A 16,193-nucleotide genomic window follows, 5' to 3' on the forward strand; every position below is an offset into this window, starting at 1 on the left:
ATGTGAGTGGAAAGAAAAAGTTTGAAAACCACTGTTTTAGTATACGTTCCCACTCAGTAACTGCACACATTCACATACTGACCAGTTTTCAGCTTATTCCCATCACCACCCTGGGTTCATCCTCTCTTAACGTCCCCTCCCTCTGCCTGCCTACAGCTTTATTTTTCTGTTCTGATGAAGGATCTCCAACTTGAATCATGAGCTCTGCTTCTCTCACCACAGATGCTTCCTAACCTGTGAGTACTTCCTGCATTTTCTATTTTTGCTTAGGTTTCCAGAATCCACAGTTTATTTTTTTGACTTTCTTATTGCTACTTCCCACCATCTTAATATTCATCAATTTTCTTCATGATGGAAATGATTTTAAAAATCAAGATATTAAGCTTTTTTTGGTGAATATTCTTTGATACGATTATTGACAATTTCAATGGTTTCTTGAGTCAATAATTGTATTGTTTTATTTCATTGTTTTAAAAATAAATACAGGAATAACCATTTTACTGTGCTCTCCTTGCACAGTAATCTTTCCTCTCTACAGCAATCATAAAGGGTTGGCTGAAAGCTTCATTTTTTTCCTTTTGAAACATCACAACATGACATGTTGGTTTGTGGGTATTCTCAAACTAGACGAGAGGTGTCCGAAACAATCACAGAACTGAAGTGTTATTTGCAATTGTAGAGCAAGTCTAATTAGACATTGGATCAAAACTCAAGGCAGCTCCAACTGAAGATAAGCCAGGCAAGGCAACCTGGTGACTTTATATTAATTCATTGGTATTTTGAGTTCACAGAGACCTCCACTTCATTTTGTATTTTTGCCCCATTTAACTCCTGCAGGAATCTACTGAAGCTTAAAGGTGTGTGGTCCAAGCGGCTGAATTGAATTTCTATTAACCAGTCAATCTGAAGGTGTTTCCTGGAGCTGAGGGGAGCAGGTGGCTCTTACTTCAGCTGAAAATGAGCTGCTGAGCGAGTTACAATGGGAACCAGAGCAATTAATTTTAATTCATGGACCACCATTCTGCTCTAATCTGCCAAACCGCACATGGGTCATTGAAAAGATAGCTTCCTGCAGACTAAGCATCTTTTGTGAGACGTTCCACTGAGACCATTGGCCCATTTACACTCCAGGAAAAATATTAAAGATTATATAAACAGGAGCATAGAGAAACCTTACTTATCTTTTTTTTTTCAGATTTCAGCAGATAAAAAGGTGATTACAGACATGCAGAGCTCTCAATCAATTGATTTACTGCATAGTACAATCACACTCTAGCTTGCGGCAGCTAGCATTTGTGAAATCAGAAGCTTCAGGTTCTTTTGTCTGGACTTTTTCTGTGATTACTAAAGAGGATGTCTCAGGCTGGATTGTTACACATAAAAACAATAACATTGGACAACAAAAATTTGGTTTCCTGAAGACTTGTATTTTATGGGTTTTAGGCTGTTGGTCATGAAAAACATCTTAACATTTTCCTATCATGTACCATTTTAGATATAATCTATTTTTGTGACTTCCTGTCTATTAATATATTGCCCACAAAGCAAGCTGTTTTGCTCAGTCCAAGCATGCCTGGGCATGCACTCATTGCAGGTGCAATGTAAATGTTGTCTGTGCATTACATTAATATAGATTGAACGCACGTTGATGCATATGTTCTTCAGGTAATAGCATAGTGAGTGCACTTAACATTTATTGTCTTCAGGAAGATTCAATACAGTAGAAATGTCTCGTCAATGTCACAACAGCTACAATACATTCTGTTACTTTTGTGGGCGAGTATACACTTAATGCTAAATTGAATAAAGGTTAATTTAATGTTTCCCTAACTTCCTACGTGATACAACAAATCTGAAATTATCTTTGCTTAGCTTGAACTAAATCCTTGAACACAATGAAAGTTAATTCAACCTTTCTCTAACTTCCTACATGAATCAGCAAATCTGAAATTACCTTTGTGTTCATCTTGAAGTTGTCTATCACACTCCCCTTTTTTTTTCAGGAAGCAACCCTTTTGAATAAAATTTGTTGTCTAGTGTAATGGAAGGCTGCAAGTGGAACACAGGTCCAGTGACAAATACACAAATATGCTCGAGAAACACAGCAGATCAAGCAGGCATCCACAGGAAGGAAAAGGTCATCTGCATTTTGGGCCAGACCCCTTCATCAGGAATTCCTGACAAAGAGCTCAGGCCCGAATGTTTGGTTATTTTTTTAAATTTCTCTTGGTTGCTGCGTGACCTGCTGAGTTTCTACAGGACATTTGTGGTTTGCACTTGACCCCAGCACCTGAATATTTTCTTGTTTCACTCTAATGTGAAATACATTTGTAGAATTTATATGAGTTGATTTCTTCTATTCTTTTTTGTTTTGCTTTCCTGATGTATAATATTTGAGACATTTCTACCGTTCCATTTCTGGGTTGATGGTTCAGTGAAGGAAGTTTCCTCCAGTTTTGCTCATTTACAGATGATCATTTGATTTAGCTACGGTAGGGTAACAGTATGTGATGCACTGTGGCGACAGTAAGCAGACAGAAGATTCATAAAGACTGAATAACAGGCTTTATTCTACTTGAAGTCTTCTGCTGTATTCGGCTGCACTCCGAGTGACTGACCTCAAGCGGCTGGATGTGGCTTATATCCCGGTGGATGACTGATAGCTGGCCAGGTGTGGTCTGTCCTCCGGTGATCTTCCTGCAGGTACACAGGTTGCCCCCTGCAGTAGGTTAGTGGTGTATCACCACACAGTGTACTTGTGCTTTCCTGGGACAGGCCCAGGTGATATATTCTGGACAAAGAGAACTTTTTGTTCATGAAACTTGCCCCAATGTACGAGGAGAATTCTGGGCAAATGTCAGCATTGAAGAGGGTGACTGAATACATTCCTGCTTCACGCCAAAGTCGTGACTACATGTCCAGGCCTGGAGCCTGCCGTTTAGAAATGTGTCTCCTCCCTGTGTCTACCAATGTTTTCTATATGGAAAGCAGAGAAAGAGGAGCAAATTGGAAGGAAAATGACGACAGCAGCTGGGAGGTGGCAAAGGAGAGGGGATCTGATGTTGGATGGGTTAGGACAACAGTGTTGGAATAAGGACAGTGAATCATTGGGCCTAGACCTTAGAAAGACAAAATAATGCAGAACCAGGTGTCTAACCAGATTCTTCAACCCCATGCATTTGGCACAAGTCCCCTATGGTACAATGTGGTAAAAAGATTGAGCATTGCATTAAATCCAAGTGTTTTCCTTTGTGCTTCTATCTTTGGTTAACATGTGCACATTGTTTTTGCAATGTTGATACACACATGCAGCTGTTTAAATATAGGGTTTGCTGCCCTCCCCAAAGTATGGTTCGCATCCAGGCTTCCAGGCTGAGCTTACATCTTGCATACCCCAGGGGTTGCATTACCATATATACTCATGTAAAAGTCACCCCCTATTTTAGGCCAAAAAAATTGGAATTTGCTGTTTATCTCATGATATACAGATAACAGATCAACAATTGCAAGTAAATGTATATAACCATGAATATGAAATTGTGGTTAAAAGTTTTGTAATTCGAGCAGATCAGTATGTGTACAGTTGCGGCCATGTGTACAATATTATAGTAGGTACCAGTAATGGTAATAGAATGTAATTATGAACTTTAAACAGATTTTACTGAGCTAGTCTCTTGAGTGTGATAGATACAAATGAAAGAGCAAGTTTGTGAAAATATTTCTAACAGTTACATCGTCTTATTCCCAACTCCTCAGTCACAAACTTGCACCTTGGCCCTGGCTGCCCATTGACTGAATCACATGAACTCTCGCCTCAGCCCTGGCTGCCCACAGGTCAGACCTTCCATCACCTCCGACAATGCTGAACCATGCCTTTGTCCCAACCACCCCTGTTCCAGAGTCCACAATGAATCTCTCACCACTTCCCCATCAACCTCAGCCTCTGCAAATATCTTCGCTGCTGGATCCTACAGGCATCCTCTCCCCACCCCCACCACTACCACTCTATTCTTCCCTATCCCCTCATACCTTTCTGTGTTCACCCCTCATCTTGTCCATTGAGCTTCCCCTTTCTTCCCATACCGCCAACCCTTTGGGTTTTTTCTTCAATCTGCAGATTTTGTCCTTCACTCTTATAGTTTTTGTTACTTGGTAGGAACTGACTTTTGATCCACAGTCCCTGGTTTATTACATATTGTGTTTTTGTTCTTTATTCATTTAGAGATCATTTGGACTTCTGGCATTGATGTGGTATTTTGGATTCTAATATAAATTTCAGCCCCTCAAAAGTAGTGTCAACCCCATAAATGTAACATTTTAAAAACTGGTCTAGAAATTTTGGCTTTTGCACATGTATATACAGTAGTTCAAATCAATTCATAGAAGAATGGTTCCCCTAATACATCTGCAGAAATTGGATCGGCTGTATCCCAGAGCTAAAATTAAAATGCCATGCTCCCAATCTAAATAACTGATGTAAAGACAAGTCTAGAATGAGAAGAAGGCAGCTCAATAGCAGCAGAAATCCATTGTCAATGGTCTTCAAGATGATCAGTCAGCCATCTTTCTTTACACATATATCAGGATCTTGGTGTCACGGGAAAGGCCAGGCCTTTGAAAAGGTGTTGCTGCAACTGTAGTGGAGATTATGGTGTAGCCAGGTAGGATGATATCAAATTTACACAATAATGAAGGACCAGGGAGCAGGGAGTGATGAACAGTCAACATTTTGGTTCAGGAGACTAGTCGACAAAGTTTCCCCTCAATACTGTGTCTATACACAAAAGTGCTGGAAAAGATCAACAGGATCCATAGAAAACAAAAGGCAGCTGAGGAAGGGCTCCGACCAGAAACGTTGACTGCCTTTTATGTCCTATTATGTCCTGTGACCCAAGGCGTTTTGCCAGCACTTTCGTGGCCTGCACAAGATTGCAGCTTTTGCAGATTTGTTGCTTACCACAAAACAGTGACTGTCCATTTCCCTCCGCAGATGCAGCAGAGTCCCTCCAGCTCTTTGCTCAGGTTTCCAACATCTGCGGTTCTTGTGTTTCTCAAGAACCGGCAACACAATTGCTGGTGAGATAACTTGACCCAAAGAATTGTGATGGAAAGACTGGGAAAGGGAGAAGCAAGATTTTTCTCCCATGCACCTCATCTGTCCTCCAAGCTGATCTTTCACGGTGTGGAGTCACAGACCTTCCATGCATTTAACAAATGAATAAAGTAATCTCTGTCCATTTTTCAACCATGTGATATTTGGGTTAACCACAACAATACTGGGGTTTCTAGGAACACTTTGTTTTATACGGCTTTACTGTTGGTGCACCATCAACAACCTCAAACTCCAAGTCACCAAAACCAAGGAGCTGATCAGGAAGGGGAAAACCAGAGGTGTACAATACTGTGATCAGTGGGGGATCAGAGGTGGAGAAAGTGAACAAATTTAAATTCCTGGGAGTCACTGTTTTGGAGGGATGTTCCTAGTCTCAACACACAAATGTCATCATAAAGAAACCTCTACTTTCTCAGGAGATGCGGAGGTTTGGTATGACATCAAAAACCTTGGCAAACTTCAATAAATGTGTGGTGGAAGACCTGCTCACCGGTTGCATCACAGCCTGGTATGGGGGCACCAATAGCTCTAAACAGAAAGCCCTGAAAAAGGTAACAGACACTGCCCAGTACATCACAAGTAAAATTCTCCCTACTGTGAAAGTCAGCACACGCTGTAATAAAACAATCTGCAGAAAACAGCAGAACTCAATTAAGCGTACAACGGTTTCTTTATTTAGCCTTGATAATGCTAGATGGAGTGAGGGGTTTAAAGAAAGGGTTCAGTAACTCGTTCTCTACACTGAGACCTCACTCAAAGCATGCAGAGCATTCATCCCATCTTTATACACCTTTGGGCAGGGGGGTCTGTGTGAGACCCTACAAGTTTCACACAGCTAGTGTTCCTTGCATTTACTCTAATATTCTCCCCTGTGGTGTCTACAAATGGCTGGGAAATGTCAGGGTGTCCTTGCTCTTGGTTTATTTACTTTAATGGGTCAAAAATCTGAATATAAAAATGCCTGTCCTAAACTGGGTCGAGCTTAATGATTTTTTTTCCCTAAAAAAACTGACAGCAAGAATGCATCAGACCAATGTAAGGACCAACTACATTTACCCACTTAACCTTAAAGGTGGATAACTGACAATATTTCATACGTGTATTTATCATTTTCTCACAGAACTTTCTTTCTGATGAATGATTAGTCTGGCAAAGAATGCAGCAGAAATGTGCTTAATTCTTTAAATAAAATTCCATCTGAGCTTTCAGTATTATTAAAAGTTAATTTTTCTTGGACTTAAATAGTCCCAATTGCAATTTAACCATGGTGGTGCAAAATTTCACTGGAAACTAATTTTGAACATTAAAATATTATTGACAACATTCAAGCAAATCAGACACAAAAAGAAGCCTAGGGTACATGACAGTCTTGCAAGAAATGTTTATACAGTATTAATAAATGCCATTAACTCAACCGGAAACAAGCTCAAAATTGGCCAGGTTGACAGGATTTTCATTTGCACATTGCCAACTTACAGGCATGATGCAGACGAGTTTACAGAACAGCCTGTCCAAACTACAGTCTTTCATTTCAAATCTTAATGTAGCATACGTTCTTGAAGCAGCTATTTGATTACCTTTGTATCCTCCCCAGTCCTGCAATCATTGAGAAGTTCATTCTTTTCCAGTCATGGGCTTGGAAATTTCTCTATGCAATCTGGGGGGAAAAAAAATACAGTGCAGTTAAATTTCAGCCAAACCCAGAGGAGAGCAAACTACAGGAGGTCCAATTACAATATTCAAAAAGGATTTGGGTGGATATTTGGGCAGGAAGGGTTTAGAAGGATATAGACCAAATCCAGGCTACTGGGTCTCATCCAGGATACAAAATTGATCTCCTTGGACAAGTTGAGCTGAGTCGTCTGCTCTACACTGTATGACAGTTGGAATCCAGATTTCTCAGCACCCATCTAAAAAAATCATCTGTGACCTTGTAAAAACATCCCACAGTAGTGCAAAACTCAAAAATTAAACTATGATCAGATCTTCAACCACATTCACTGCCCTCCACAATGTTTGGGACAAAGACACATTTACCCCTGTGCTCCACAGTTTTACATTGGTAATCAAACAATTCACATGTGATTAAAGTGCACCTGTCAGAGTTTATTCAAGGTTACTTGTATACATTTTGGTTTGATCATTTAGAAATCACAGCACTTTTTATACATTTCAGGCACCGTAATGTTGGGACATTTGACTTTAGGGATATTTATGAGTTCTCGGCACAGTATAACTCCGATTATCTGAAATCAAAACAAATCAGAAATCCTCATTTATCCAAAAAGTTTTCGGAGCCGAACTGACCTCACAGGTTGAAAAAAAATTCACCCGCCAGGAAATTAGAACAACGATTGTTCTCGTTTCAGGTTACTCCCTCCCCTCTCCTGTTCCATTTCTTCTTTCCCTTCCCCTATTGACTTTTCTCTCCAACTCTCCCTCTCAATCTGCGCGCCACTATCCCCTAGCCACAAGCGGTTGGAAGATATCCCTTGTCCCAGCATCATCAAGGAGAGCGGCCTCCTGGGCAGGGGGGGGGCCTCAGGCTCAGTTGCATTTCTTCCCCTCCCCTCCCTCCCTTCTTTGCACAGTGGAGCTCCCTGACGCCGGCTCCTAATCCTCCCCTCAGCCTACACCCTGGTGTGTGTCTGCAGCAGGCCTAGCAGAGGAAGATTTGGAGTCGGGACTTGGGCATCAGGGTCAGGAGCTCCAGTGACGGGGAGGCAAGAGCCTGCCAACTTGCCAGTGAGTGTTCCATTGGCCTGGGAAGCCTCCCCGGGGATCAGAAGTGATGCGTGTGTGCAGTTTGGGAGATCTTGGTGATCGGTGGCAGCCAGCTACTTTTTGGAGATAATTAAACATTAATACTTAAAAAGCCTTTTCCTGTTTGTTGTTGATTAAACATTGATGCAAGTGATTTGCCGTGGCTGCTGGGCTGTTTTTTGTAATGACATTTTTCTGACATAGACCCAGTCCTGACCATTTTGAACAATCAGAGATTGTATATTTAATTGCTTCATTGGTGCAAGTGCAAGAGAGCTAGGCTTGCTTCTGTCGTTGCTATTTTTCAACAGACTGGTGCCACTGAAAGTCAAAGAAGCCATTATGAGGCTGTCAAACAAGAATAAAACAACTAGAGACATCGCTCAAACGTTAACAACTTGGAACGTCATTAAGAATAAAGAGTGTACTGATGAGCTCAGTAATCGGAAAGGGAGTCGTATTTCGAGGAAGACCTCGCTGATGATGGCAGAAGAATTCTCATCACGATGAAGAAATATCCCAAAACATCTGTCTGACAGTTCAGAAACACTCTTCAGGAGGCAGGTGTAGATATGACCATGACGACTATCTGTAAAAGACTTCATGAACAGTAATACAGAGGTTACACTGCAAGATGCAAACCATGGCAAACGTGGTATGCTTTCGATCTTGGCGGTTTCTTTATACCTCCACACTTTGCTCTTGCCATCACTCTGATACAGGTTAATCTTAGTCTCATCTGTCCACAAGATCTTTTTACAGAATTCTGCAGGCTCTTTTAAATACTTCTTGGGAAACTGTAATCTGTCCATCTTTTCTATGGTTAACTAGTGATTTTCATCTTGCAGTGTGGCCTCTGTATTTCTGTTCATTAAGTCTTTTGCAGATAGTCGTCGTGGACATATCCACACCTTCCTCCTGAAGAGTGTTTCTGAACTGTTGGACATGTGTTTGGGGATTTTTCTTCATTAAGATGGGAATTCTTCTGTCATCAGCACATAACCTTTGGAATAACAACCCCCTTTGGAATAACAATCCCCCTTGGAATAATAATCCCCCTTGGAATAACAATCCCCCTTGGAATAACAATCCCCCTTGGAATAACAATCCCCCTTGGAATGACAATCCCCCTTGGAATGACAATCCCCCTTGGAATGACAATCCTCCTTGGAATGACAATCCCCCTTGGAATGACAATCCCCCTTGGAATGACAATCCCCCTTGGAATGACAATCCCCCTTGGAATGATAATCCCCCTTGGAATGACAATCCTCCTTGGAATAACAATCCCCCTTGGAATAACAATCCCCCTTGGAATAACAATCCCCCCTGGAATACCCATCCCTTTGCAATTACTAAGTTCACCAGTATGCTCTTTCCTTTTAATGATGTTGCAAACAGTTTATTTTGGTAATTCTAAGGTTTGGGTGATATCTCTTGCTGTTTTATTCTTGTTTGACAGCCTCATAAACATAGTCCCCTCATTTCAGGGCACCATAATGTTTGGGACATTTGACTTCACAGGTATTTATAAGTACTCAGATATGTTTAATTGCTTCATTGGTGCAGGTATAAGAGAGCGAGGCTTGTATCTAAGCTTTTGATCCACTTTGGAGTCTGGCTTGCCATTTTTCAACATGACGACCAGAGTTGTGCCAATGGAAGTCAAAGAAGCCATTAGGAGGCTGAGGAACAAGAATAAAACTCTCAGAGACATCACCAAAATCAACAGCTTGGAATATTATTAAGAAGAAAGAGCACATCGTTGAGCTCAGTAATCGCAAAGGGACTTGTATTCCAAAGAAGATCCCCACTACTGATGACAGAAGAATTCTCATCATAATAAAAAATATCTTCAAATGGATGGCCAACAGATCAGAACCACACTTCAGAGGCAGATGACTGACCTCAGAAAATTTCATGAACAGAAATAAAGAGGCCACACTGCAAGATGCAAACCATTAGTTGGCCACAGAAAGGAAGGTCAGATTAGTTTCCCAAGAAGTATTTAACAGACCCTGCAGAATTTTGGAAAAGGCTTTCTGGACAGATGAGATGAAGATTAACCCATATCGAAGTGATAGCAAGAGCAAAGTGTGGAGGTGCAAGGGAACTGGCCAGGATCCAGAACATCCCATCCCACTGCATCTTGCAGTGTAGCCTCTATATTTATGTCCATGAAGCTACCACATCTTCTGCTCTGCTGGCATTAAGCAGGGCAATCACATAAAGGGAGGTGATTTCATCTGGGTTCCTGAGTCTCAAAGATGGATTACTGAAGAAATTAGGTTAAAAATAAAAATTGTAGGAGATGGATCATATACTCACATTTTAATCAAATTGTGAATTAAATGAAATAAAAAGGCTCATTATATCTTACGTAGGAATGATGGATCTAACATCAGTAAAATAACATGTAAGAAACTGTTATTAAGAGGACTATATTTTTAGCATGATGCTATTACAATGCCAGTGACCCAGGTATGAATCTAACTCTGTCTGTAAGGAATTTGCACATTCTCCGTGTGGTTTCCTCTCAGTGCACAGGTTTCCTTCCACGTTCCAAATCACGTTCGGAATCAGTAGGTTTAAATTAAAATTTAGACATACAGCATGGCAACAGGCCCTTCTAGCGCACGAACCCCTGCCACCCAAGTACACCCTGTTTGCTTTGAAGGGTGGGAGGAAAGCAGCGCACCCAGGGAAAACCCACAGAGACACGGGGAGAACGTACAAACTCCTTACAGACAGCGCCAGATTCAAATCCAGGTCACTGGCTCTGTAACGGCGTGGTGCTAACTGCTTGGCTAACCTTGTTACCCCACGTTAAATGGTCACATGAGGTTGTAGGCCAGAAGATTGTTACCGTGCTGTACCTCTAAATTAAATATCTGATTTTGAAATCGCAAATAGCTAGCAAAAGAATTTTACCATAAGGAATACTTAAAGTGGTGTGTGAGTGGAAAGAAAAAAGGTTGAGAACCCCTGCTTAATGATAAAAGTGTTTAAATCTTAGAATTAAACACTCTTTGCTAAGTTGAAATTGATTTTGCAACATTCTGCTGATGTCCTGCCTTCCTTTCGATCACACACCTATTTCAAATCCAGACCAAAACATTGCAGCATTTCTCACACAGCATATGAAAAATGTGAGAAATATGGTAATGAGTTTACTGTCATACACATTGCACAATGTACATAGGGGGCAAAATTCTTACTGGCTGTAGCCAGACAGGTACTTGATAAGAAAAATTCTAAGTGCATGCCATTGTGTGGAATTTTATTGTAGGTTTGTACGTAGGTGGAAAAATAGATGAATAAGTTATCTCAGGCATATTGCACACACGACAAAATCAAATGCGAACACAGTAAAAGTTTAATTTGGTGCCTGATTCTAATCAGCGTTCTGCTGTCTTAAATTGAAACTTCTAATTTTCCTTTAATGGAATACATGCCAATTTAAGGCAGCTGTGTGTTGATTAGAACTGGGCCACTGGGTAACAAAGGTATTAATTTAAACAGAGATTTACAGCAGTTAATGAGGATTTATACAAACACTATTGGTAGAAAATGATATTTAAATTTGTGTTCTTCTAAAGGTTGAGTTCACTGGGTGAATATCCTCAAATAAATTAAGTCCATTGACTACAGTCTGTCAATCAAATTTTCAACTATCAAGTAAGGATCTTCCCCAAGGATGGAAATTTAAATCCTGTCTTCTGATCGATAAAGATCACAGGACGCTGTTTAAAATGAAGAGTAATTTCAATGTTGGCTCAGTCTCTCCTTTTTGATAAATGTGGCAAATGCTCACCGCCAACACCTCCTATACCCCCAGTCCTTTGATCGTGTAAGCTTCCTTTTGTTTCTTCTTTGGCTTGGCTTCATGGACAAAGATTTATGGAGGGGTAATGTCCACGTCAGCTGCAGGCTCGTTTGTGGCTGACAAGTCCGATGCGGGACAGGCAGACACGGTTGCAGCGGTTGCAAGGGAAAATTGGTTGGTTGGGGTTGGGTGTTGGGTTTTTCCTCCTTTGTCTTTTGTCAGTGAGGTGGGCTCTGCGGTCTTCTTCAAAGGAGGTTGCTGCCCGCCAAACTGTGAGGCGCCAAGATGCACAGTTTGAGGAAATATCAGCCTACTGGCGGTGGTCAATGTGGCAGGCACCAAGAGATTTCTTTAGGCAGATCACTGTAAAATGATGGGACATGCAACTAAATTTTTTCTGCAGGAAGTCATAAAACATCAGCGGGTAATCACTGATTGAAAGTAGATTCACTGATAAGGGAAATGGTTTGTGTATGATTCAGAACAGATGAAGATAACTCTCATGGTAGCCTGGTGTCCATATCTACCTATAAATACTTGCAAGTTTAAGTGTTTAACATTGAAAAACAAAACAGTACAACATGATTCACTTACACATCAAAAAGAAAATCACATTATCAATTGTTTCCAGGCGAAATCTTCCAGCCAAAATAGTCACAAACATGCTTGATATTCTCCCTGTATAGTAATGGCATCTGCAACCTATGCTTAAGCTCTTTTTGACATAAATTACAGCACCAAGCTCTAAACAACAATAATGTCAGGAGAATTGCAGCAGGCTACATTCTTGCTTCAAACATGATTGAAAGGTACAATTTGCTGACATCGGGAGACCTCGCAGGGCCGCTCCAGAATTACTTAAAGACTGCTGAAGTCTGCAAAGGGTGTTTAAGCTGCCAGTGAATGCTGTTACAGCATTTAGATGCTGAGCTGTTCATTCAATGGGTCCCTTGGTGGTATTGCCATTTGCATTATTGCCTCAGTGGAAGATTTGGAATGAGTGCCACAGGTGCTGGAGACCTCACCAGGTAGAAGGTGCAGCGCACCTCACTAGTGCAGGTCTCACGATCGCAATTCAAACCTGGAATGGAGCTGAGAGCTTTCTCGCAGGTGTCTGGGCTCCTTTATGTACAGTCCTTACCTCAGAGTCAGATCCTCACACAATCTGGGCAGGACTCTATCCACCATGGAGAATAATGCGAATCAGATGGAGGCAGCAAACGGTGACATCAGTAACTTCCTCTCCATTAGAGAGAAGAGAGCTACACTGCCATTGCTCTGACCACATGGAAGGGCAGCCCCCTGCTGTGTAGTGTCTCTCTGCTCATGGAGAACAGCCAGCTGCTGAAGTATAGCAGCCCTGTGTTCCCGGACAACCACAACATTCCAATGCAGAGCACCACTGGGAGTAGCAATGAGCCTGTAAGTGCAACTATTCTCCTCTAAGAGGACATTGTGATTTTTTTCCTCTGGCGGCCTATGTTGCTGTTTCAGAGCTTCATATGGTAGAAATTGGTCTTCCACAAAATTGTGACCTGAACCACTCCACGCTGGGTGATCGGTGTGTTGTTGAAGCCTTGTAAAGAAGTTACAAGTGATGGCCATGGTCTTTTGCACAGGTTTCTGTGAGTTTGAGTCTTTTATACACCCTGTCATTTTCTGCAATAAATTAGGGAAGCCTAAAAATTCACACACTCTAATGTCGTGCGCCTGCACCAGCTTGGTCATCAATGCATCTAGTCATAGACCCGAGCTGAGAGGTCTCAGCAGGAACAGGAGCTTTCCGTTTAAATGTTAATTAGAACATCAGGGTAAAATAACTAAAGCAGCAGAGCATTTAACGCTTCTCTATTATTCAGCGAGGTCATGGCTGATCTTTTAGCTCAGCGCCACTTTCTTCCATTAACTCCATATCCCATTAATATTAAAAATCTAACCATCTCTTTTTTTAATACAAGCAAAACCTGAGCTTTTAATGTGCCCTTGGATGGAGAAGGTCAACGATTCGCTACCACCAGGCTAAAGAATCACCTGAAGGATTTTTTTGTCCTTTTAAAGGATCAATTGTTCTTCTAAACTCATGTGTAGAAGCCCAGATCCATTTATTCTCTTCTCAAGTGACTAACTCACAGTCGCAGGAATCATTCTGGTGAACCTTCACTTCTCTCCCCATTACATGTATGCTGCTATCACATGATATTCCTTAGTTGGGGAGAACAGACCTGCATGCAATATCCTACAGCAAAGGTATTGAGCTATCAACAAAATGGAACTAACAATAATTTAAAACATTTTACAATATTTTAAGATTGATAACAAAGCTTGACTCTATATTAGCATGAACCAATTAAAATTTAAACATAGATTATATGCCTCTTTTCATCTTTCACATTGAATTTCTCAATCCTATAATTTAGACGTAGACATATAGCATGGTAACAGGCCCTTCGGCCCATGGGCCCGCGCTGCCCAATTACACCCAATTGACTGACAACTCCTGTACATTTTGAATGATGGGAGGAAACGGATGCTCAGGGAGGAAACCCATGCAGACGTGAATGTAGTGATAGAGTGCTGGTGACACTCCTGACCACTAGAGGGAGTTGGGCACTAGTCGGTTGCACTTTCGGTTGGATTCAAGATGGATGCCTCAACATGGTCTTGTGTCTACAGCTAATATAGTTGTTTTAAAAGAAACCAATTTTCTTTATTACAATAAAAGAAACATTACTTGGTACCAGGAGTGTGTTTCAGTCATTATAAGCAGAGATATGAAGAGTGTAAAATTCCTGATGCTATAAATTGGACTGGAAATGTCAACTATGAGGGGAGGTTGTTCAAACAAAGATTCATGCTGTACTTGAAAGCCATTGGACTCAACAGAAAACCTGATGCATGGAAGATTGTACTGCTACTTACCATGGTGGGATCTCAAGCACTAGACATTTTCAATACATTTATTTTTGCTGAGGCAGAAGACCAGGGTAAGTTCAACAGATTTATCAAGATGAACACTGTTTTCCAAAGAAAAATGAAACATTTGTGAGGTACATGTTTTTGTCATGCAAGCAGCTGCAGGAACATAGCTTTAATAGTTTTTTTAACAGACTTAAAAAGCAATAACATGTAATTTTGGATTGCTGCAAGATTCAATGATCCATGATCAAATTGTGTTTGGGATTAGTGATAAGAAAGTGAGAGAGATGTTGCTGCAAGAGACAGAAATTACCTTAGCTGGGGCTGTGAAGATATGCCATGCCAGTGAAATAGCTCTTCAACACATGAAATAGCTCAGTGAGAGTGCAAAAGCCAGTGAGAATGAAGATATTCAATTGCAAATGATGTAGCACTAAACAGGCACCAAAGCTATCTATGCCCAATCTATGAAAATGTCTGTAGTGAGTGTAAAGGGCAGAGTCATTATGCAAAGCAATGTTTTTCCAAATAAAAACAAAAGAGAAGTGATATCATACACACTGAACACACTGTAGAAGAAATTTCCCTCCATGATGCACTTTTTGTTCTCATGGTAGTGTAGGAAGATTCTAAACCAACAGACACTGTGCAGCCAAGCATGAACAGAGTCAAGCAGAATAAGTGGATGGTGTCATTGCAAACAAATGGAACAAATATTCCTTTCAAGCTGGACACAGGGGCAAAGGTCAATTTGATCTTTGAGTGCGACATCAGGGCAATGAAGATAAAGTTATACATCCATGCAAATCCTGTACAGCTCAAAGCCAACAATGGACAAAGCATCAACACAAACATGTAAACTCAAGGTGAAAGTTAAAGATAAAGAGAACCACCTCAGGTTCACAGTAACCCCAGATGGACATGAATCATTGCTGGGTGGCAAAGCATGTGAAAACTTAAGCCTAGTCAAGAGGGTGTACACACCAGGAAAACCTATTGCGTTAGCTGATGTGTTGTCAAGAGCAACGACACAGAGTGAAGCACACAATGAGTGTTCCACAGAGACAGATGAAAATCTCCATGTGAATCTGATCACTGAATCTCTTCCCACTTCAGACATGAAATCCAAGTTGATTGCAGCTGAAACAGAAAAGGACATAGTTCCACAGAATATCATGAAGAATCTGAATGAAGGATGATCTAGAGGTGAATGACAGCCATACTACATCAGAGCTGAACTGTTGTCAATGGACTTCTAATCAGACAGAGCAGAATTATCATTCCTCAATTACCGTGACAAGAGATGCTAAAAAGGGTGCATGAGGGGCACCTTGGAATGGAAAAAATGCAAGAGGAGGATCAGAACTGCTGTTTGTTGGGCAGGGATAAATGTTGACATTGACAGGGTAATTTCCGGCTGTGAGATCTGTTTGAAACATCATGCAAAGCAGGCAAAGGAGATTGCGCTGCTTCCTAATATGTCAATTGCTTGTGTGATCAAATATATGAAATCAATCCTTGCAAGACATGGAATTCCTCAAATTGTCTACAGTGACATTGGACCATGCTTCAGTT

General features: G+C 41.0%; 1 long non-coding RNA gene across 3 annotated transcripts in view; it reads right to left on the reverse strand.

The window, feature by feature from the left end:
* LOC138739762 (uncharacterized) overlaps positions 1 to 16,193 on the reverse strand; it is a 135,260-nt gene that overhangs the window by 42,060 nt on the left and 77,007 nt on the right. For all 3 annotated transcript variants that reach the window (XR_011342400.1, XR_011342399.1, XR_011342401.1), the window contains one exon: positions 6,691 to 6,770. This is a non-coding gene — a long non-coding RNA (uncharacterized lncRNA). The remainder of the gene's footprint in view (positions 1 to 6,690; positions 6,771 to 16,193) is intronic.

Source organism: Narcine bancroftii, chromosome 7, assembly GCF_036971445.1.
Source record: "Narcine bancroftii isolate sNarBan1 chromosome 7, sNarBan1.hap1, whole genome shotgun sequence".
NCBI lineage: Eukaryota > Metazoa > Chordata > Chondrichthyes > Torpediniformes > Narcinidae > Narcine > Narcine bancroftii.